At 40.1% G+C, this 23543-nt stretch overlaps 1 long non-coding RNA gene across 3 annotated transcripts in view; it reads right to left on the bottom strand.

Moving 5' to 3' along the window:
* LOC132364495 (uncharacterized) overlaps positions 1 to 23543 on the bottom strand; it is a 68007-nt gene that overhangs the window by 4133 nt on the left and 40331 nt on the right. The gene's annotated exons all lie outside the window — the stretch shown is intronic.

The following is a 23543-nucleotide window of genomic DNA, read 5'->3' as shown; positions in this document are numbered from 1 at the left end:
ATAGTCTAGAGTTAGAATTTTAAAGTAATCTCTGAGGCCAGTTGATGGTTGTGTGATTCAAACAGACGGAAATATGGCCCAACAAGCCACTCAACGTACAAGATTTATAACTGTAAGAATTTTCTAATAATGCCCAGGAATGCAAATCCCTGAATTGTAAGCATCCCCACAAAAGAGAGAACTTTCCCTGTTGGATAACACTGATCTTTCTTTTAACAAAGGGGAAAACATAAGAAGCCAGGTCCCAATGTTTTGCTCTCATTCTCTTGAGAATACACCAAAATTTTACTTTTAGCCCATCTCCTAGATCATTCATGAATGCATTTCTGTGATGATGTGGTTTATACATTCCGTTCGATTTTGACAGCATTTTAAAAGTCTGGCCTCTGAGTAAAAGTTTCAGTACAGGTCCCGTTGCATTTGTTGACTTTTCAGTAGGGAGAAGTCAGTCCCCTCTCAAAAGCCCTCTTGAAAGCAGAGACTGCTTGGGTGGTGTGGGTGACCTGAATATTGCCTGTTTAAATGAGCAGTTAGTGATGCACATACCATCCAATCACATGGATGACTTACTTATGAATTATTACACCAGATCAAGAAACCTAGCTCATTAGCATGCACCACAGTGATCCTCAAAGTTCAGATGTTGAATTTCAATTATATTCCATTTGCAAATCCAGACTTTTTTCCAAAGACATGCTTCCATAATTCTTGAGCTTTGAGAAAGGCCCAAGAGTACGCCTGAGGCCTCTTCTCCTCTCTGTTCCCACCTCCTTCCCTGTATCCTCCCAGCATTCTCACCCCACTCACTTCTTCATCACATATTTTGTCTAAGGATGCTGAACCAAGCCAACTGTAGAATTCAGTTTTTCACCTTATGTATAGCCATTAGCTCTGGGGTTAAAATTGTTTTTGGTTTTGTTTTTGTTTCACTTTCCTTTGTTTTATTTATTTTGCTACTTTTAATACAGTAAATGAAGATTCAAAAGAAAGCCTTACATATACTGAAAAATAAATGATTTTCTTATTACAGAAGTAATTGTGCTTATTTCAGAAAATTTAGAAATACAGATATGTATTTTTTTTAAAAAAAAGGAAATATTGGGCTTCCCTCATGGCACAGTGGTTAAGAATCCGCCTGCCAATGCAGGAGACACAGGTTTGAGCCCTGGTCCGGGAAGATCCCACATGCCGCAGAGCAACTAAGCCCATGCACCACAACTACTGAGCCTACGCTCTAGAGCCCACGAGCCACAACTACTGAAGCCTGCACGCCTAGAGCCTGTGCTCTGCAACAAGTGAAGCCACCACAAGGAGAAGCCCATGCACTACGACGAAGAGTAGCCCCTGCTCGCCACAACTAGAGAAAGTCCGTGTGCAGCAACAAAGACCCAAGGTAGCCAAAAATAAATAAATTTTAAAAATAAATTTAAATAAATAAAGAGTCCTTAGAAATTAAAAATATGATAGCTTAAGCAGAAATTTCAACACACAGATTAAAAGATCTGTTTAATCTTTGATAAAATCAAAGAACTCTCTAAGAAAGTAGAAAATACAGGTAGATTGAAAATGTGAAAGGCTAAATTATAAAGTATAATCCAAGAGGCTAATGTCCGATGAATAGAAGCTCCAGAGAGAACAGACAAAATGAGAGGAGAATATAAACAAAGAAACAATAAAGATTTCTCAACTGAAAAGCATGAGGCTCTAGACTGAAGAAGGAAGGAAGAAAAAATATTACAATGCCAGATACAGTGAATGAAAAATGACCGACAGTCACAGAATGGTAAAATTTCAGAAGATCAAAGATTATTTTAAAATCCAAAAACTTTTCAGAGAGAAAAAACAAATTGTATTTTTAAAAATTCAGATTGGCATCAAACTTCTCTTTAGCAATACTGGATCCTATAAGTAATGGAACAGTGCTTTCAAAGTTCTAAGAGAAAGTTTGAGAGTAGAATAAAGATATTCTAAGTCATGGAAGGACTCAGTAAGTTTACCTCCCACATCCCCTTTCAATGAAAGTGATTCAAGGATGTGTTCCAGCAAAGTAAGAGAGTAAACCAAAAAATGAGAAGTTCAAGAAACAATTAAGCCAGTCAGGAGAAAAATGGAAGGAAGATCTTTGGTGACAGCTTTTCATCAAATCTAGAGCACAAGGGTTCAATTTAGAGCTTGTGGAAGGAGGCCTCCAAAAGATAGTTGTCTGGGAAGAGAATGTATTTGAGCAGAAAGAATTCACAGATTTGATACTATCTTTAAGAAGTTGAATATCAAGTTGTGGAAAACTCAGCAATGCAGGAAATGGGGTGGGGAGGAGGAAACAATTAGAAATTCCAAGAAACACACAAGACTATGTAAGAAGGATATGTAATCATAGCATACTATGTGGCTGAGTTGTGAACAATCTTTACATAGTCATAATGTTGTAAACACTGTTGGTCAATTTTTAACTCCTGGAATCAACACACAAGCCACACAAAAGGAAGACTTGGATCTGGTTGCAGAACAAGATCCATTTTTCTTTCTTGACATCATAAGTTAAAATTAAGCATTTGATTGTGATAAGAAAGCATACAGCAATGAAGAAAAAGGTAAGGACATTCGTGTGTTCACCTCACAAAGTGAAGAGTCAAGAGATACTGTCAATGGTTGATGGAATTAAAAATAAGGATGTGAGTATGTAAAACTATATTCTACATAGCTACAAAGGCAACTAATAGAAAGAATCTAAAAATAGTGGCATAATCTTATTGAAGTGGAAGAAAGGAAAGCCAGAAGATAAAAGATGGGTTAGCTAAATTCATATCCATCACCAGAGAAATCAACAGATAATGTTTAAAATTGTTAAATAAATAGGAAAATAATAATAATGCACTGAAGGATTTATAATAGGTAGAAGCAAAATGTATGACCATAACACAAAGGCCAGGAGGGAACGAATGGAGTTATCCTGGAGGTTCTTACACCATACATAAAGTTGTGTTGCATCACTTAAAGGAAGATTATAACATGTTAAAGAAATATACAGTACTTCTGCTTCTAGTCAAATGGAGTAAAGGGGTCAGATTTACTATCCTGTCTGAAATGACTAAAATATCAGACAAAATATATGAAACAGTGGCACTCAAGACATTGGACATTAGTCAATAAAGGACAGAGATCACTGAAAGAGGGAAGAGAAGAAAATATACGTCCATACAAGCACTGTGCACAAATGTTCACAACAACTTTATTTGTGATAGCCCCTAATGTCCATCAAAAGATGAATGGATAAACAAAATTATGTTACATTCATACAATGGAATATACAACTTAGCAATAAAAAAGAATGAACTCTAAATACATACAACTACATGGGTGAATCTCAAATTAACTATACTGAGTGAAAGAGCCAGAAAAAAACTAGTACCTACTGTACAATTCTATTTATCTAAAATTATAGAAAAATGGGGACTTCCCTGGTGGCACAGTGGTTAAGAATCCGCCTGCCAATGCAGGGGACACCGGTTTGAACCCTGGTCCAGGAAGATCCCACATGCCACGGAGCAACTAAGCCCGTGCGCCACAACTACTGAGCCTGAGCTCTAGAGCCCACAAGCCACAACTACTGAGCCCATGTGTCACAACTACTGAAGCCTGTGTGCCTAGAGCCTGTGCTCTGCAACAAGAGAAGCCACCGCAATGAGAAACCTGCACACCACAACGAAGAGTAGCCCCAGCTCACCGCAACTAGAGAAAGCCTGCACGCAGCAACGAAGACCCAACACAACCATAAATAAATAAATAATTTTTATAAACAAATAAAATAAAATTATAGAAAAATGAAACTGATCTGTAGTGACAGAAGCAGATCAGGGACTGCAGAGAGGAGGGGAAGGATGATTTTAAAGGGGCATGAGGGAACTTTCAGGGGTGATGGATATGTTCACTATCTTGATTGTGGTGGTCGTTTCATGGTGTATACAAATGTCAAAACTTTTCAAATTGTTCACTTTAAATATGAGCAGTTTAGGGACTTCCCTGGCGGTCCAGTGGTTGGGATGCGGCACTTCCACTGCAGGGGGCTCTGGTTTGATCCCTGGTCTGGGAGCTATGATTCCACATGCTGTGCAGTGTGGCCATAAATAAATAAATAAAAGCAGTTTATAGTATGTCGGTTATACCTCAATGGTTAAAAAGGAAAAAAAGTTACAGCATAAACATTATGACAATAAACAATAATAAATAACTATATTACATATAGTTATCTACATATACATATAACACATAAAAATATAACAAATAAATAACAAAAATAAATCATAAACAATATGGCATAAACATTATTTTAGAGACATGGAGGTAACTGCCAAAAGAGCTAAAAAGTTAACTTAAAAGTTGTTGCCCATGTAAGGAAATACAGGAACAGGGTTAACCAAGGGGAGGGGGCAGGGGACTGTGGTTTCAGATATAAACCCTCCTGGATTAGTTCATTTTTAAGAATGTACACGTACACCAGTTGAGATGCTCACGGAAGCAGATGCTAAGATGGGCTTTGATATTTGAGAGATTTATTGGAGGAAAGCCTGTGAAGGGAGAGAGGGAAGAAAAAAATTGGAGAGAAAGAGCCTCAGAATCCGGAACGTTCTAAGACCTGCCGGGCTGATGGGGAGTGTCCCAGCAGAAGTTCCCCATTCCAGGAATCCCGTGTCAGGCAGGGTGGCTCTGCACTCACACCCTGGTACCTCAGCAGTGTTTAGTCATTGGCTTCCCAGAGGGCTGGGGCTCGGCCTGAGTGAGGCAGTGGTTCCAAAGTTGTGGCAGCTGGGCTTATCACTCTGCCAGGTCCCCGCGGCAGGCATTGATTTGATTTTTAAATTTCAAAAAGTCTTTTAAAAGAAGGATAAATTCCTCTGATCAACAGGTGAAATGAATAAACATTCAGAGAGTAGCACAGTCCTTTACAGAGCCGATCACCCACCTGACTGGTACTATAGATTTTGCATTCCTTTTTTGTCCAGAAGTGTTGTGTTGAATAGACTAAATTTATTTGATTCTCTCTTAATTGAGGGGTCAGGGTGGATGCTGGAGAGGCAGTCGTTTTCTCCAAAAAGTGTCCATAAGTTAAGGAATAGTGTTCCTGAGCACAAAAAGGAGGGTCTCTTGAGAACCTATGGATTGTGATGAAATAGCCCCGGAAATTATATACGACTATTTGGAACAGATTGAGCCACTGGACACCCTCTAATTCTGTAACTTTCACAGCTCTGAGTTTCCCAATGACTTAACAGATAAGACGCATAATAAATAAGTTAGGTTCACGGTACAAAGCAATTGTTTTATTTTATTTTTTTAATTGAAGTATAGTTGATGTACAATATTATATAAGTACAAAGCAATTTTTAAAAACTGTTTAACTGTATATGTTCTGCAACTCAGAAACCAAGAGATATATCCAACATTTTAGGTCCTGAAACCTACATAATTTGGGGGGCCATCAAAAAAAATAATACAAAATGTATAAAAAATAAAATGCCCACCATCAGTGGACACCACCCTGCGTGAAGGAAAGTATTTGTGCTGCTGGGCGGGGGCAGAGTGGAAAGAGATGGCAGTCTTTGCCCATTGTCATTAAAGTTTCTTACTTTTGCAAATCTTGTAAAAATGTATGACCACGTGAACACTTTGCTAGCATCCCTCTCCAGGCCTTGGAAAACACCCTGCTGCTTATTCTTCATCAGCATCCCAGTAAATCCACGTCTCTAACCAGCCCTCTTTGAAAAGGAAGAGAAAATAAAGGGGTATAGAGTCCCTTAGGAAGTTGGTGGATATAAATATGAGTTGGGGGCAGGGAGTGACACTTTACACACGTTAGTACTGGAAATAAAAAGAAGACTCACAGAGACAACTGCTAGTTGGTATAAATCACCTTCCATGCATCTGGCACCCCCAGTCCCTGATCACTGCCTGTCAGGGCCTGGTTCCAACCACAGAACACTCTTCTGCACACTCAGGGCACAGTCACATCTGATTTCCCTGAGAACTTGTCACCCCGAGCAGGGAGCTGAATGACAAAAATGAATAAGGCATGTCATTGGATTTTATTAAGGAAAATGAATTTGGTTTGTCAAAAGCATGGCATGTAGCATATGGTCACAACTGCTTTTAAATACTCTGAAAGAAAGACAGCGGGAAATACACTCAAATGTTAACAATAGTTCTCTTTGGGTGTTAAAACTAGGGGTAATTATTTTCTAACTTTCCCCCCCACATTTTCTTTAATAAGCATGTAGTGTCTTTAAAATAGAAAATGAACTTCAAAAAGTGTTTAGAAAAAAATGCATTAACTTTGTCTATATATGCATATAAATGGATATTTATATTAATTAATGCATGCAATGTACAGGGAACTAAGGAGATTTAAAACTTCCCAAGACACCCAGTAAGAATATTTCCCATGGCAGATATTACCAGTGTGATATGAGAATCAGAGAATCAACAAATCCCAGGTTTGAAAGGGCCCTTGTATTCGTCATCTATTGCTGTATAACAAATTACCCCAAAACTTAGCAGCTTAACCCAACAAACATTTATTATTTCACTCAGTTTCTATGGGTTAGGAATCTGGGTATGACTCAGCTGAGTGGTTCTGGCTCAGGTTCTGTCACGAGGTTGCAGTCAAGCTGTTGGCAGTGCCTGCAGTCATCTGAGGCTTATGAGGGCCAGAGATCTGCTTCCAAGATGTCTCATTCATATGGCTGTAGGTAGGAGGCCTCAGTATCTTGCCACATGATGATTCACAGGGCTGCCTGAGTGTCCTCACAACACAACAACTGGTGTCCCTCAGAGGGAATGATCAGAGAGAGATTGAAAGGCAGAAGCCAGAATGTCTTTATGATCTAGCCCAGGGAAGGACATACCATCACTTCTGCCAGATTCTTTCTTTCTTTCTTTCTTTCTTTCTTTCTTTCTTTCTTTCTTTCTTTCTTTTTGGCTGCGTTGGGTCTTCGTTGCTGCATGTGGGCTTTCTCTAGTTGCAGCGAGCAGGGGCTACTTTTCGTTGTGGTGCGCAGGCTTCTTATTCTGGTGGCTTCTCTTGTTGCAGAGCATGGGCTCTAGGTGCGTGGGCTTCAGTAGGTGTGACACACGGGCTCAGTAGTTGTGGCTTGCAGGCTCAGTAGGTGTGACTTGCGGACTCTAGAGTGCAGGCTCAGTAGTTATGGCAAAAGGGCTTAGTTGCTCCGTGTCATGTGGGATCTTCCCGGACCAGGGCTTGAACCCGTGTTCCCTGCATTGGCAGGCAGATTCTTAACCACTGCACCACCAGGGAAGCCCTCTGCCAGATTCTTTTGTCACACAGACCAATCCTGATACAGCGTAGGAGGGGACTACACAGGGCATAAATACCCAGAGGCAGTGAACACTAGGGGCCCTTTGTCCCCTCCCCATGGTATCCTTGAGAAACTAAAAATGTTCAATACAGTGAGAAATATCAAGACTGTTAGTCAAAGTAGTTTAAGCCTATCAGGGAAATAGGTACTTGAATCCAATTTTATATTCTGTCTGTTCAGAAATGGCTCTTCTAGATATACAGATTGCCAACAAACACATGAAAGAATGCTCAACATCATTAATCATTAGAGAAATGCAAATCAAAACTACAATGAGATATCATCTCACACCGGTCAGAATGGCCATCATCAAAAAATCTACAAACAATAAATGCTGGAGATGGTGTGGAGAAAAGGGAACCCTCTTGCACTGTTGGTGGGAATGTAAATTGATACAGCCACTATGGAGAACAGTATGGAGGTTCCTTAAAAAACTACAAATAGAACTACCATACGACCCAGTAATCCCACTACTGGGCATATACCCTGAGAAAACCATAATTCAAAAAGAGTCATGTACCAAAATGTTCATTGCAGCTCTATTTACAATAGCCAGGACATGGAAGCAACCTAAGTGTCCAACAACAGATGAATGAATATAGAAGATGTGGCACATATATACAATGGAATATTACTCAGCCATAAAAAGAAACGAAATTGAGTTATTTGTAGTGAGGTGGATGGACCTAGAGTCTCTCATACAGAGTGAAGTAAGTCAGAAAGAGAAAAACAAATACCATATGCTAACACATATATATGGAATCTAAGAAAAAAAAAAGAAAGGTCATGAAGAATCTAGGGGCAAGACGGGAATAGAGACACAGACCTACTAGAGAATGGACTTGAGGATATGGGGAGGGGGAAGGGTAAGCTGGGACGAAGTGAGAGAGTGGCATGGACATATATACACTACCAAATGTAAAATAGATAGCTAGTGGGAAGCAGCCGCATAGCACAGGGAGATCAGCTCAGTGCTTTGTGACCACCTAGAGGGGTGGGATAGGGAGGGTGGGAGGGAGGGAGACGCAAGAGGGAAGAGATATGGGAACATATGTATATGTATAACTGATTCACTTTGTTATAAAGCAGAAACTAATACACCATTGTAAAGCAATTATACTCCAATAAAGATGTTAAAAAAAAAACTTAAATTATATTAACATACACATAAATAAATTCTATTAAAAAAACAAAAACAAAAACAAAAAAACAAAAAAGAGAAATGGCTCTTCTAAAAACTTACTGTACTGCTGGTAATAAGAGTAATGTAACTTTTTAAAATGTTCATTGGTTTTCACTTCCTGGAAAGTTACGGAAGGTTTTCCCCCCTCCCTTCAGAGAAGATTGGGTAGGACAACACAGAGATTTTTTTTTTTCAAAAAAAATTTTTTTGGTTGTATGGCTGTCAGTTAATATTTTCATAGGCAAAACCAATAAAACAAAAACCCTATAGTGGTTGTTTTGAGACTGGCTAGATGTCTAACCGATAAAAAATAATCCATCTCCCTCAGCAGATCAAATGTCTAATACTATCCATGGATTCCAACATGTAGGAAAGGAGGCTCATGATATCAACAGAGAAACCATATTGTTAAAAAACAACAATCAGAATGGAAGGGCTGTCTGACTTGGGATTTTCTTTTCTAATGAGTTGATTTATTTAGGTGAAAAAGCCTTATAAATAACATAAAAAATAAACCCACTTTTATAACTTTAATGAATTACCTTTATTTAAAAGAGTAAAATGCTGTGAAGTGAGCAATGCCTTTAAGTTAGAGACATAAGGTTATAGAAATATGGGGCAGTGCATCCCTCCTTCAGAGCTGCTCCTCCTAATGAGAATGGGGATGGGTCGTTGGCCAGTATTTGAAAATACCTCCAGACTCCTTAAGAGCAGGAATTCTCCTGTATTCATCTTCAAATCCCAAATGCCCAGTAAAATGCCAGGCACCAAGAGGTCATGAAGTATTTGCTGAATGAATGAGGAAGGGAAAAACAATAAATATTGGGGGGAAATGATACAACTACAAAGCCAGTTCTCACCCTAATTCCCATTCCCCTCTTTGCCCCGTGTTCCCAACATCGCTTGACTTCAAAGAGAGTCCCCAGGAAGAGAACTGGCCTTGGCATCAGTAAATCACCAGATTCCCTGATGACTCCTGACTTGTCCTTCCACCAAGTCCAGTGAATACTCTGTTCAAACTGATATTTTAAATTCTCATCCATAATACCAAAGGAAAATGAATCTGCCCAACTTCTTGTTTTGGCATCTATTTTCAACACCATCCCATACATTTCTCTGCATATACCTCTTCCGCTATTGTGAGAATTGAACACGGATTCTGGAGCTGATGGATTCTGTCTCTTGCTTTTTTGTTCAGCTGGAAAGCTACTTACTAGTTCATCTTCTTTTAGTAACAGATTCTCTCCCAGGACTCTGCACTCTTGCTGTTAAACTTCCCAGCAAGTTCAAAGGCGCTCTCAGCTCCCCAGGATCTGCCAGTTAACTTACTGCCACTACATGGTACTGCCTTTGATAACTTAGCCCTGCCCAGAGTCAGGTTTTTCTCTATCTCAGGATAAAATAAGGTTTTCTCAAGCTGTCAAAGCCCTGGATTTTGGCATTGCTTCCAAAAGGGTGTTAAAACATTCCCAAAGGATGAACCCTCTTGAACTAGGAATCACTGAGAGGAAAGGAATGCAAGCAGGTCTGACGGGCTCTGCAGCTTTCCCCTGATTAATTGCACATTGCTTTATAGGGACTAAATGTTCATTGCGCTGAGCTCAGTAAAGATGAGACACTCTCTGTGGATTGAGGGTTTCACCACGTGCAAGCGGGTCATGCTTATCAAAACTCAAGTGTGCTCATCACCAAGTTAGTAGTCTCATTATTCACTTGCTTTCAAAATGTTTATCCCAGCACGTACTGTACCACTCCAGTATTTTTCCTTTTTAGAGCTGAGATTTTATCAGGCACCATTACAGCTTCTGATGAGCTCTTCAGAGTTTAAAGTACTTTTTTTTTTTAATTTATTTATTTATTTTTGGCTGTGTTGGGTCTTTGTTTCTCTGCGAGGGCTTTCTCTAGTTGCGGCAAGTGGGGGCCACTCTTCATCGCGGTGCGCGGGCCTCTCACTATCGCGGCCTCTCTTGTTGCGGAGCACAGGCTCCAGACGCGCAGGCTCAGTAGTTGTGGCTCACGGGCCTACTTGCTCCGCGGCATGTGGGATCTTCCCAGACCAGGGCTCGAACCCATGTCCCCTGCATTGGCAGGCAGATTCTCAACCACTGCGCCACCAGGGAAGCCCAAAAGTACATATTTTTTAAAAGTCAGAGTTCTACATCTGCAAGTACAAGGTGGTCCAGGATAAATCAGACCCACTAAAAAACACAAGGATTATGGTTGATCTTTTTGTTATTGTTGTTGTTAGAAAAGTAATTTCCCAAATTACAGAAAGAACAAAAACAGAAGAAAAATATAACACATTATTCTAGGCTATTCTTTTGGTATGTTTTTTAAAAAAACATAACATTTTGAATTTTTTTTTTCCCACTTAACCTGTTATCACAAGCGTTTTGCCCCCATTTTGCTACAGACGGCTTCATCTATAACCCTAGGTTTTATAGGGGTGGCTTTTGACAAGGACAGGTTTTAGTGAACAAAATTAGCCCAGGAATTACAAAAAAAGAAAAGAAAGAAATCCAGGTCATCACACGTTTTTCATTACATTATTTTTCATCATTACAGTTCATCACCAAATTATTTTTCATGTGTATTTCAAAGTATTGCAGTTCCAAGCAATATTTGATAGTACATTGTATACATTTGAAGGGAAATCCTGAATTTGTTTTAAAGTTTATTTATTCAACCACGTATCAATGGCACTTTTTAATCTTTTTCTTAGAAATTAAAGAATCCAGTGACATCAAGGAGGGTGAACTCCCAGAATTCTGAGTTCTATAGGAAACTAGTTAGTTTGAATGTGTTTCCCAAGGTATAAAAATGTTTAGCCTGTCCCAATTTTTTTTATTAAGGTATAGTTGACTTACAATATAAGTTTCAGATGTACAACATAGTGAGTCACAATTTTTAAAGGTTATGCTCCATTTATAGTTATTATAAACTATTGGCTATATTCCCTGTGTTGTACAATACATCCTTGTAGCTTATTTTATACATAGTAGTCTGTACCTCTCATTCCCCTACCCCTATCTTGCCCCTTCCCACTTCCCTTTCCCCCCACTGGTAACCACTAGTTTGTTCTCTATGCCTGTGAGTCTGTTTCTTTTTTGTTATATTTACTAGTTTTATTTTTTAGATTCCTCATATAAGTGATATCATACAGTATTCGTCTTTTTCTGTCTAACTTATTTCACTGAGCATAATACCCTCCAAGTCCATCCATGCTGTTGCAAATGGCAAAATTTCATTTCTTTATGGCTGAGTAGTTTTCCATTGTGTGTGTGTGTGTGTGTGTGTGTGTGCATGTGTGTGTATATCATACCACATCTTTATCCATTCATCTGTTGATGGACACTCAGGTTGGTTCCATATCTTGACTATTGTAAATAATGCTGTGATGAACATTGGGGTGCATGTATCTTTTCGAATTAGTGTCTTTGTTTTCTTCAGATATATGCCCAGGAGTGGATTGCTAGGCCATATGGTAATTCTATTTTCAGCTTTTTGAGGAACCTCCATACTGTTTTCCACAATGGCTGCACCACTTTAAATTCCCACCAACAGTGTAACAAGGGTTCCCTTTTCTCCACATCCTCAGGGTAAGAAGATCTTATTAGAATCTAATGAATGACACGATGCAGATAGCCCATCCCAAGTCCCTCGTGCCCTCAAAATTCAAATGCAGCATTCCACTTTCTCCAGTTTAAAGTTTAATGAAGAAAAATAAGTGATGTATTGGAAGATTTGGGAAAGCGAACAAAGATGAAAGGAGCAGTGTTTTACGTTTGTATTTCTTTTATATTTGATATCCTCCCATATTAAAAAGGGAAAGAAAATATGCAAGACTACGAAGGGCAGTGTTTTTAATAAAACCTTGGCTGCTTTTCTGTAAGAATCAACGCAAGTAATTTTATCTCTTTGTGGGTCACTTTCAAAGCAAGGGGAAGAAATAGGTTGACAGGATCCCATAAGGTACTTGGAAAATGCACTCTTGTTGTGCTTTATTTAACTCAGCTAGGGGGAAAAAAACTGAGTGAAAAGGCAAGATTCCACTCAGATCTAGTTCTGCTTCCTGTTACTTTTAGGAATGAGGGAAGGAAGGAAGAGAAGAAGAAAGGGAGGAAGGGAGGAGGGAGGAAAGGAAGGAAGAAGGGAGGGAGGAAAGGAAAAAAAACACTTTCAAACCATATACCCTGTATTACAGCATTCACAGTGGACTTTTAAAAGGGTAATAACATATCTCAGTATTTTTGCAACTAACATTTGACTAACTGTACAAATTTGGGTTATGGGTTTCTTTAGTGAGGAGAATTGTATATAATTACAGTTTTCTGACATGATTTGAAAACTTAAGTCAGCATGGAGACCCTGCTGTCAAGCTGAGCTGCCATTTGAGCTCACAAGGAAGGAAATCCTTGGAAAGGTATTTTATAGTCCTGCCCTCAGCAATTCAGCTGTGCTTCATTTCAACATGCATTTCTGCCTCATGTGTTGTAATAACCAGCTAATCTTCTTGCCTCTTGGAGTGGCACTTTTGGAAGATCAAGAGGAGAATGTACTTAGGCCACATTCTCTCCTAGGACAGCTACAAGGCAAGCTGCCATAGAAAATGAAACAGGACACATTTGACTGGTTCTGGGTTTTCTCCTGAAGGCAGGATGTAGACAAAGCTTTCTGAAAGGGTCATTGAAGTTTGCAAAATCCTCTCTGCCGCTGGCTGATTGAGTGAAACAGAGCCAACTCATTGCTCTGATTGGAAATCATGTGAAACTTATTTATGCCATTTTTTATTTTCTCTCTTTAACTCCCTATCAGACCTTGAGCAGAGGTTGCATCCGAGTCTGGAGCTGGTTACAATCATACTGGAAGTAAAATTCAATATGGGGTGAGAAGCCAGGTGAACCAAAGTAAACATGGGCTCTTTGTGAACCAAATCACCGCTGTACGCCCCTCTTCAAAGCCTACAAGCTCCGGAGTAGTTCCCATAAATCCGAGCTGCGTTGAAAGGATTCGCTCCAAGCCTTCCACCAGTAGCTTGCACCCACATGTGTCAGATTCAGCTGTCTCTTAAATCTGCAAAACGTCATCTGCCTCACAGTGCGCAAAACTACTGTCTCGAAGTGTATTCAATCCAGATGGGCGACTTTTCTCCTTCCCGACTTCCCTTCTATTACAAGTATGAAGATTTTGAAACCAGGCAACTAGGAGACCAATCTCTCGACTGAATGGGCTGCATATACTGTTCGGGGAAAGATTTCTAGTGGCTTCCAAAAAAATGAGGAAATAATGCCCCCCTTTCCTCCTGGATGTCTGAAATTTTCAATTCCCCAGAATGTGCACCAGATTACATTCACAAAAGGACACACTCTGAATGTGCCCAGGATCACACACAATTCTCAGTGAACCAGCGTGATCCCCACACCTTTTCCTTTCACTCCCAAAGGCAAATTAGAATGCAAAGGAGGGTAATTGTCACAGGAATAAGCTCTAATCTATTCTTAAAAATAATTTGCAAACACTGGCACTTCACTATTAGTAACAACAATTTACTTGTGACGGCTGATTGGGCACATAGATATTTCAGCCCTGATCCACTCAGCCTACCACCACTCCCAGAAGTACCTCCAACTGGGCGCTTATCAATCATATATATGGTAGCAATTGGTTTCTGTGTCTACTTCAGCCCCAGGGGTAGGGGCCAAGTCTTGGCCATCAGCTTATATAAACCAGTGCCCAAGCTGTAGCAAGGATTCAATAACAATTATGAAAACCAAGAGAAAGGTACATTTATGCCTAGAATGTCCCTAGAAGGATCCCTAAGAAACTGGTAACAGTGATTGTCCCTAAGCAAAGGAACTGGGAGACTGGGGATGAGAAATTTGCTTGTCATTGTTTATTATTTTATACTAATTGAAATTTTTACCCTGGGTTTTGTATTTAATAGAGTAGATTGGGATAGATATTTATTAAATGAATAAACAAATAGATGAATGAACAAGCTACAATCCAAGGTTGACACCTGAATATTTTTAGCTGTACCAACTTAATGGCAGTGGCTTTTCCTAGCCCTGAGTTTTGAATCCTTCTAGTGACTCATGGTAAGATGTGTGCCAGGTCAAAATGGTGCTGACACCCTGACTGACTCAGTGTGTCCAGACATTCTTGGCCAAGAAGGAGACAAAGAACTGTCACAAAGACTAGACTTTATTGGTCCCATTTTGATTCATTCAGCAGAAATGGAAATGCTCACTGCGTCTCTCAATATTACATGTTTCTTCTCTTGTCTGCAATGAGCAACTATGGTTATTTCTTTAAGATAAAGCTCTAATCCAAGTTCAAGGAAAACTGGAATTCTTTAGGAAAAAAAAACCATTTGTTTCATGAAGTTTTGTCTCCTTTTAGCCCCAGAGAGGCATTTTAATACAGTGAATCCAAAAGCACTGGCTTTGGGGTCAAGCAGAACTTTCCTAATTGCCCTGGGCTCCAGAATCCTCAGTTTTATATAAACTGAGAGACGATATCTATCTGACAAACTTCCATTAGGTCTAAATTAGCTAATGTGTTTAAAATCCCTGGGACATAGTGCTCAAAAAGTAGTAGCTATTATTTTTATCCTCAAGTAGTCTCATGGCCCTTTTCACCCCTTAAATTTGCTGGGAATCAATACCAGCCCTTGCTATGAGACAGGCTTTGAGGCTTACCTCTGATGTCTACCTCCATTGTGAGCTGAAGGATGTTTTGCTCCCTCCTATAATGAATATATGCTATGCATGATGTTTTTTGACCTGTCGCTTCTTTTGCCTAAAGTTGTAGAGATTAGCAATAAGCTTGCTAGTTCCAATAACTCCTCATGTTATCTGTCTGCCTAGCATAAGCCCCAATCACCTTTGCTACCATCACTTTTTATTCAGCCATGCCAAGATTATATAGTTTGGAAGACGGAGCCAGCAGCAGCAAAAAAAAAAGATTATATAGTTTGATGGCTGCCCCAGTACTGTTGGAAATTTGTCAGCCCTGCTGCTTGAAGGGTGTTAGAAAAATGCCAGCGCTGGATCAGACTTTCTAGCAGTCTGCCATGCCAAGAGAATTTTTAATGAGGGTTTTGTTTTGGGACGTTTTTTGGAGTTGGGGGATGAGAGAGCAGAGACTAGACTTTTTGAAACCACAATCCCAAATTCCTGAATGTTTGGCAAATTTGCCAGCGGGTGTAAGCTCTCTTCTAGCTAGTCTGGCCGCTGCTGTTGTCCAGGCCATCTGATGACTGGCTGGGGCCGCCAGGGGCCCTGCCTTTCCCAGCATGGAAGTGTGTGGCTCTCCCCACACTCCCTGCCCTGACAATGCCAAGAATCAGAAACAAGGGCCCAGAGTGTTAGCCGGCCCCGAATGAGTGGCAGCTTGGAGGGCCTTCATTGTGCTTGGTGCACCAAGAGCAGATTGTTATTCTGCAGGCATGAATTAGAGCCTGGGCAGAAAGCGCCACGCTCGCTCTTACCCGGGCCGTGTCTTGCTGCTGCAGGGGAGCGGAGGGGGCTGCCATTGTACAGAGCTTTGGTGGGCCATGTTCCAAGAATTGTCTGCAGCAGAGGGCCCATCAGAAGGGGAAAACATTTGTTTTCTGACTTCAAAACACCCTCCAATTCCATTTGTCTATTATTTCCCCCCTCCTTCCCTATCTCCCCTGCTGCAAAACAGCATCAGTGTATCAACTCCACTTCAGTATGATTATATTCTCACTACTTCCATTTATCATTGCTTGAAAATTTATATTTGCATAAAGCTTTATTAGATAAAGATCTAAGTTGGAAACAATTCTTCCCATTGTCTGTTGGATTGTCATTCAAACAATACTCCCTGGCGGGTTAGTTACTATAGATTTTAGCCCAGTTGCTGGAAGAATAAAGATACTCTGTTTTTATAGACCTTTTTCCAGACTCGAGGGTTCTGAGGCATCAGTCCATGAAATGACTCCCTCTTTCCTTCAGGAAAGGTATTGAAATCCCACCTCTCCATGCTTTCTCACTGGCATGAATGCATAACAACTAGATTTGTGTAAAAGATCTCAACTTCGGAGTGAACTATGAAGGTCTACAGAATCATCCATTATACTGCAAAGTTAAATGACCACTGTTTTTAAAAGTCTTCTTGATTTCTCTTCCAACAGAGATGTGCTAGAATCAGCATCACACTGTTCTGGTAATTAGGTACTGAATGGCTTTGTAACAATCAAAAAATGAAGGAAAACATCTGGACAAATTGAATGGCAGGACATGGTGACCAGGGAGATTGGCAAAGGCCATTTTGGGGACAAATTTGCAAAGGATTCAACATACACATTTCATCTCCTCTACCTCACCTGTCCCCCTCCCTCTACCCCCATCCCCTCGAAGTGGAATACATCAGCTTTGAAGGAGTGAGAAACACCAAGTGCAAAAGGATCATCTAGGATGGAGTTTCCAGCATTTTCCACTCCACTTCTCCCACTCACTCCCCTTCCATCCTGAGCTTGGAGTACCAAAGACACCAAAGGTCTTAAAACTCTTCTCTCACTGACTTAGCCTCCCCATCGTGGGTAGGGACGGCAAGGAAGTGTGCATGAATTTCTCTAAGCCATTTTTCTGGTTCAAACAAAAGGCAAAGGAAATGAAGGAATCTGTGTGATGCACAAAGCACAGACTATGATTCTCCTCTAAGACATGTGCCCACAAGTAGACTATCATTATTTGAGGCAACTGCGAGTATAATTAAAAACCTTTCAGCACTCCAGTAATATTTCCTGTCAGAAGGGCAAGATGACACACTGAGAACTGATCGGGCTTAACTCTTTAGGCAATGAAAGTAGAGGGGTCATTGTATGAACATACCCTCGTCCACGTATGTATGTATCGGCAAAAATGAACGTCCTTCAACCATTCTTGAAAAATATTACATTTTATTCAAATAATTTTTACAAGGAACAGAATTGGGGGATGTAGAAACCTTTCATTCATGCACTCACAATAAATATTTTTGAAATACGTAATAGAGGGTATGTATTATTGAACAAATGAACCAATTGTTTCTGTAACTCTTTGGTTTTACTCTTAAACTCATATACTTTTAGTGGTGCATTATTTTAGAATGACTTTGAAAATCACTCTCAGTCAAAGGGAATGTAATCACAAGGTGGTAGTAGATTTCATTCTCTTTTTTCCCTCCTACTTAGCACAAGAAAAATTAATATGAAGACTAGGGAAAATACTGTTCACTTCATGAGGTTTTTGCCTGAATAGCCTGATGCCTGTTTCGGATGGTCTTCCCTCCAAAATAAGTTTGATAAAAGTACACTCTTTTGAGAAAACTCACTCTCCAGAGCTCTGAGCTTGTAAAAGGAGAACATATCACAGGTGGAAGATGATAGAAGAAAGTTAGTAGGAGCACCAAGGGTTCCAAAGCTTCTTCCCTCCTCTGCCTATCTGGAATCCAAATCTAGACCAACATGCACTTGCTTGAAGTGTCTTCTCTTCAAAATATCAAAAGTAAGACCCAGGAAACCTAGTTTTAAAAACAAATGAACTAATCAAAGGTGAGATTTATTTATCTGCCTCCAAAGTAAGGGGTAACAACCGTTCCTTCCCCCAGAGTATGAAAAATTGCAAACAATTTTAAAAGGACACTTATTTACTTCTTTTGTACTTTACTTAACTGTTAATGCCAAAACTTGTGAAATCTGGTAGCAATGACTACTGCTGTTGTGTGATGTTCACTGAGCATTCAGTGTTTTACTAGTTGGAAATAGAATTTTTTTAACTGAAGTATAGTTGATTTATAATGTTGCATTAGTTTCTTATATACTGCAAAGTGACTCAGATATATATTTTTTTCTTTTTTCCATTATGGTTTATTACAGGATATTGAGTATAGTTCCCTGTGCCATACAGTAAGTCCTTGTTGTTTATTTTATATATAGTAGTTTGTATCTGCCAATCCCAAACTCCTAAATTATCCTTCCCTTTCCCCTTTGGTAACCATAAGTTGGTTTTCTATGTCTGTGAGTCTGCCTTGTAAATAAGCTCATTTGTATCATATTTTAGATTCCACAGCTACGTCATATCATGTGGTATTTGTCTTTCTCCGTCTGACTTACTTCACTTAGTATGATAATCTCTATGTCCATCCATGTTGCTGCAAATGTCACTAGGAAATAGCATTTTAAAAGCATGGTCTCTACCTTGAAGAATTTTACCTAATCAGGAAGAAAAAAATATTGTTTGCTAGTTAGATGTGTGATTAATTATGACTCACACTTCTATTCTGAGCTCTGCCACTCTACCCTGGGTAGCCCTGGGCAAATCATTTAAATCTCCCCATGCCTCAGTTTCCTCATCTGTAAAATAGAACTAAGAATACCAGTCTTCCCCAGCCATTCAATGAAAATTAATTAATGCTTGAGATCCTCAGATGAAAGATTCTCTGGATGTACAGAGGGCTATTACACAAACAATAAAACTGCATCTATACATAGCTGGGCATGATTCACGTGAGAAGAGACAAATTCCTGTAAGCTCTGCATCCTGTCAAGACCAGGATGCATATCTACCCCTTGATGGTGTAGGGCTTAGACTCTGTCCAGCAGAAATATAATGTGACCCACATATGTAACCTTAGGTTTTCTCATTGCCAAATTAAAAACACATAAAAATAGTTTTAATAATCTGATTTAGCCTAATATATCCAAAATATCATTTCAACCTGCAATCCATGTAAGCAAGTACTAATGAGTTCTTTTACATTCTTCTCCTTTTTTTTTTTTTTTTTAACTAAGCCACTGAAATCTGGTGTGTGTTTTGCACTCACAACACACCTCAATTCAGACTAGCTAAGTTTCAAGTGCTCATCAGCTACATGTGGCAAGTGGCTCCCATACTGGAGAGTTCAAGTCTAAGAGCTCTTGCAGCTCCAGGTTGTAAGTAATGTCCACTGATCCATGTAACTTTGGTTTCTCTTAGGTTATAGGTCAACACAAATATATTCTACATTTACCCTCTGGACTCTTGGTCTTCAGAGAGGATGACGCTAGAAAGTTCTGCTTCTGGTAGCGCTCAGAAGAGTGGCATGATGGTAGTGGGAAATGCTCCAGAAACAAATAAATAAATCTTCCCCACTTCTCCTATCCTCACAGAGGGGTGTCTTGAGACATTTGGGGGCAAGTTCCCTGTGTTTTCTACCGTGATCTCCAGAATCATGGCAACCCACAGAGAGCACACAAACTCACAACATTACCCCCACAAGTCTCCGTTTAAGAACATGCAGTCAGGACTTCCCTGGTGGCGCAGTGGTTAAGAATCCACCTGCCGGGCTTCCCTGGTGGCGCAGTGGTTGAGAATCTGCCTGCTAATGCAGGGGACACGGGTTCAAGACCTGGTCTGGGAAGATCCCACATGCCGCGGAGCAACTAGGCCCGTGAGCCACAACTACTGAGCCTGCGCGTCTGGCGCCTGTGCTCCGCAACAAGAGAGGCCGCAATACTGAGAGGCCCGCGCACCGTGATGAAGAGTGGCCCCTGCTCGCCGCAACTAGAGGAAGCCCTCGCACAGAAACGAAGACCCAACGTAGCCATAAATAAATAAATAAATAAATAAATAAGATAAAAAATTAAAAAAAAAAAAAGAATCCGCCTGCCAATGCAAGGAACACGGGTTCAAGCCCATGTCCGGGAAGATCCCACATGCCGCGGAGCAACTAAGCCCGTGCTCCACAACTACTGAGCCTGCACTCTAGAGCCCGTGCTCCACAACAAGAGAAGCCACGGCAATGAGAAGCCCACGCACCGCAAAGAAGAGTAGCCCCCACTAGTGGCAACTAGAGAAAGCCCGCGCACAGCAACGAAGACCCATCGCAGGCAATAAATAAATAAATAAATAAATAAATTTAAATAATAAAAGAATAAGGTAGTTTAAAAAAAAGAACATTCAGTCAACTTTAAATGACTCCCACTAGAGTTGACGAGAAGTTGAAGTGCAATAAACAGAATCTGTTTTGTTTTTCTTTTTTCGTTTTATCTCTTTGCAGGGAAATTATTGTTGGAGTTTTCTTTGGTTAGTTGGTTGCTTCCTAATATATATTATGAGGGACCTAAACCATTGTTGATTTTAAACTTGAAACACATTTGCTTTAGACAAATCCTAACTCAAAAACTATAAGGATTTTTTCAAAGTCAATTTCAAACATCCAAGCCAAAATGTAATATTATATAATGGCTTGCATAGTGCAAAATGCTCAAGAAAAGATATGCATTATGTGGACACGATGGCCATTTCACTCTTCCCACTGATCTTTGGGAAACTCTATCTTTTCTTTCTTATTTCCAAATTTCGTATTGAAACTTTAGTTTCCACCTAAACTCCAGTCTTGAATTTTGCCCCAGGATTCTGCCTACTACCCCTGCCCCAAGCACATTCTCTGTGATCCTCTTCACACAAATTGCTGCCTGACCTTGAGTCTTTCCAAGCTGACCTCAGGTCATCTGATGTTTATTGAACATCCACCAGGAGCAAAACCTTGTACAGCGCACTGCAGGGAACATAAGTATGACAAAGGACTTGCCCTCAAGCTGCCTATAACTAAAAGGAGTACTAGAAAACATACATTATTAGAGGAAAAGAAGGGCCGACCCATAACGGAAATACAAAGATTCCTTTATACAAGAATGTTTTAGTCAGCTCAGGCTGCTGTAACAAAGTAGACCGGGTGGCTTAAACATCAAAAATTTACTTTCTCACAGTTCTGGAATCTAGAAGTCCCAGATCGGGGTCCAGCAGTGTTGGTTTCTGGTGAGAGCTCTCTTCTTGGCTTAGAGATAGCTGCCTTCTTACTGGGGACACACATGGCTTTTCCTGAATACACATGGAGAGAGAGCAACTCCCTGGTGTCTCTTCTTATAAGGACACTGATCCCATCAGACCACCACCCCAGCTTCAAGACCTCATCTAATTCTAATTACCTCTCAAAGGCCTCATCTGTAATACCATCACATTAGGGGTTAGGACTTCAAAATATGAATTTGGAGTGGACATAAATATTCAGTCTATAACAAAGGGTCTCAGAGTAAAGAGACCCTACCCAATGGGTTGATCAGCAAAGACTTTATGAAGGAAGTTGTACCTGACATAACTATTAAGGTGCCCTCCCTTCTGGGCACTAAGAAGTCATGCATCAAGGGCCAAATAGATGAAATAACTTTTGTACATCAGTGCAGCTATTTCTGGTCAATGAGTCTGTTACCCTGGCATTCGGCTCATGTGGCTTTTACCTCTCCTTTGAGCTCCAGACCTGCATGTCCATCCACCTTCTAGACATCTCCACCTTCATGACCCACAAGTATCTAAAACTCAACATTACCGAAACACATTTCATTATCTTCCACCACCCAACTTGTCCCTGCTCCTACCTTCCCCTACATTTTTGATACCAACACCCTCCACTAAGTCATTCAAGCTGGTAACCTCCTCCTTTCTTAATTAAACTGTCAAATCCACTCTTTAACCTTCTCATCTACATCCCCCTCCTCACAATTTCCACTGCCTGTAACTTGGTTCAGACCATCCTTATCTTTCTTATAAACTACTGAAAGATAATTATTGTTATATTTTAAATAAGTAGCATGTATTGAGAGCTTTCTATATGGCAGGCTCTGCCCTGAGTGCTTTTTAGGTATTGTTTCCTTTAAACTTCACAGCTATTACGGTTTGCATTTTACAGATGAGGAAACCAGGTCAACAGAGAGGCTAAAAAAGCTTGCCCAAACACACAGCTGCTAAGATAGAGAAGTAGGTGCTGAATCCCAGCAGTCTGAATTCAGAACTTGCCCTCATCATGACCCTAATGTATTCTACCTTCTCAGAGGTGAACTCCCTCCTTCCAGACTACTCACCATCAGTTCTTCCTCTGTTGCCATAATGATCTGTCCAAAATGCAAATCTAATGTTCTCATTCCTGGCTTCAAACCCTTCAATGGCTTCCATTTTCTATAGGATAAAACTCCATGGGACCCAGGGCCACAAAGCCCTCCAGACAGCAGCTCTTTCTCTCCAGCTTTGTCCACTTTTGCTTCCCCACCTCACTCTTTTTATTTTAGCACTTCTAAATACTTACCATTGTCAGAAGATGCCTTTCCACTCCATACCTCCAAGATGACCCATGTGCTGTTCCCTCTTCACAGAATATCTTTTTTCATCAATTCTCCACGTTCCTTCCCCTTCAAACTCCTATGCATTCTTTATATCTCAGCCTGAACAGAGCTTCCCCTCAAGGAAGTGAGCCAGCTAGTTAAAAATCATTTGCTGAAAGGGAATTCCTGAATGATTACTTTGTCAAGTGACCAATTACCCAAATTTATCAAAAAATCTAAACTATTTAGAAAGTTTACAACAATTTATCTTGGATGGAATGGTTTCTACGCTTTTGAAGATTTCTGTGGGTTATCGTTGGCCAGGTTAATCAACTGATCCCAGGACCCTGATCTGCAGGTTTTTCCTTCTTTCTCTCTGTGGCTTCTGTGCCCGAGTCCACAGTTGATTGATGCACGTCATCATGTCTGAGATCCCAGGAGATTGTGAGCGTCACAAGGGTCTGGCTATGTATTCTTATCTCTCGTCCCTGTACCCAGTGGAGTGTAGAATATGGTAACGCTTTAACAAATATCATATTAAGTTGAAACTTAAGTAGTCAATAAATACGCACTTATAGGTACTACTACCTTTCATTCATAAGGAAAAGGTAAATTATTAAACAAAACAAAATATACATTCTAGAAACTTAGAAGTCATAGAGTATGCATATTCAGGCCTGCTGTTAACAGATTTGGGGCCCACCTTGAATACAAATGGAAGACCACATACCTACCATGTACAAAATATTTTGATGTTACAAAAGCAATCAAACAAATATTAAATTAAATATATTCTACCTTTTTACCTTGAAAAAGGTAGTTTCAAAATTATCTGGAAAACAGG

The sequence above is a fragment of the Balaenoptera ricei genome, chromosome 4, assembly GCF_028023285.1.
Source record: "Balaenoptera ricei isolate mBalRic1 chromosome 4, mBalRic1.hap2, whole genome shotgun sequence".
Classification (NCBI taxonomy): Eukaryota; Metazoa; Chordata; class Mammalia; order Artiodactyla; family Balaenopteridae; genus Balaenoptera; species Balaenoptera ricei.
The sequence above is the reverse complement of the archived record's forward strand: the minus strand, read 5'-3'. Positions and strand labels throughout refer to the sequence as shown.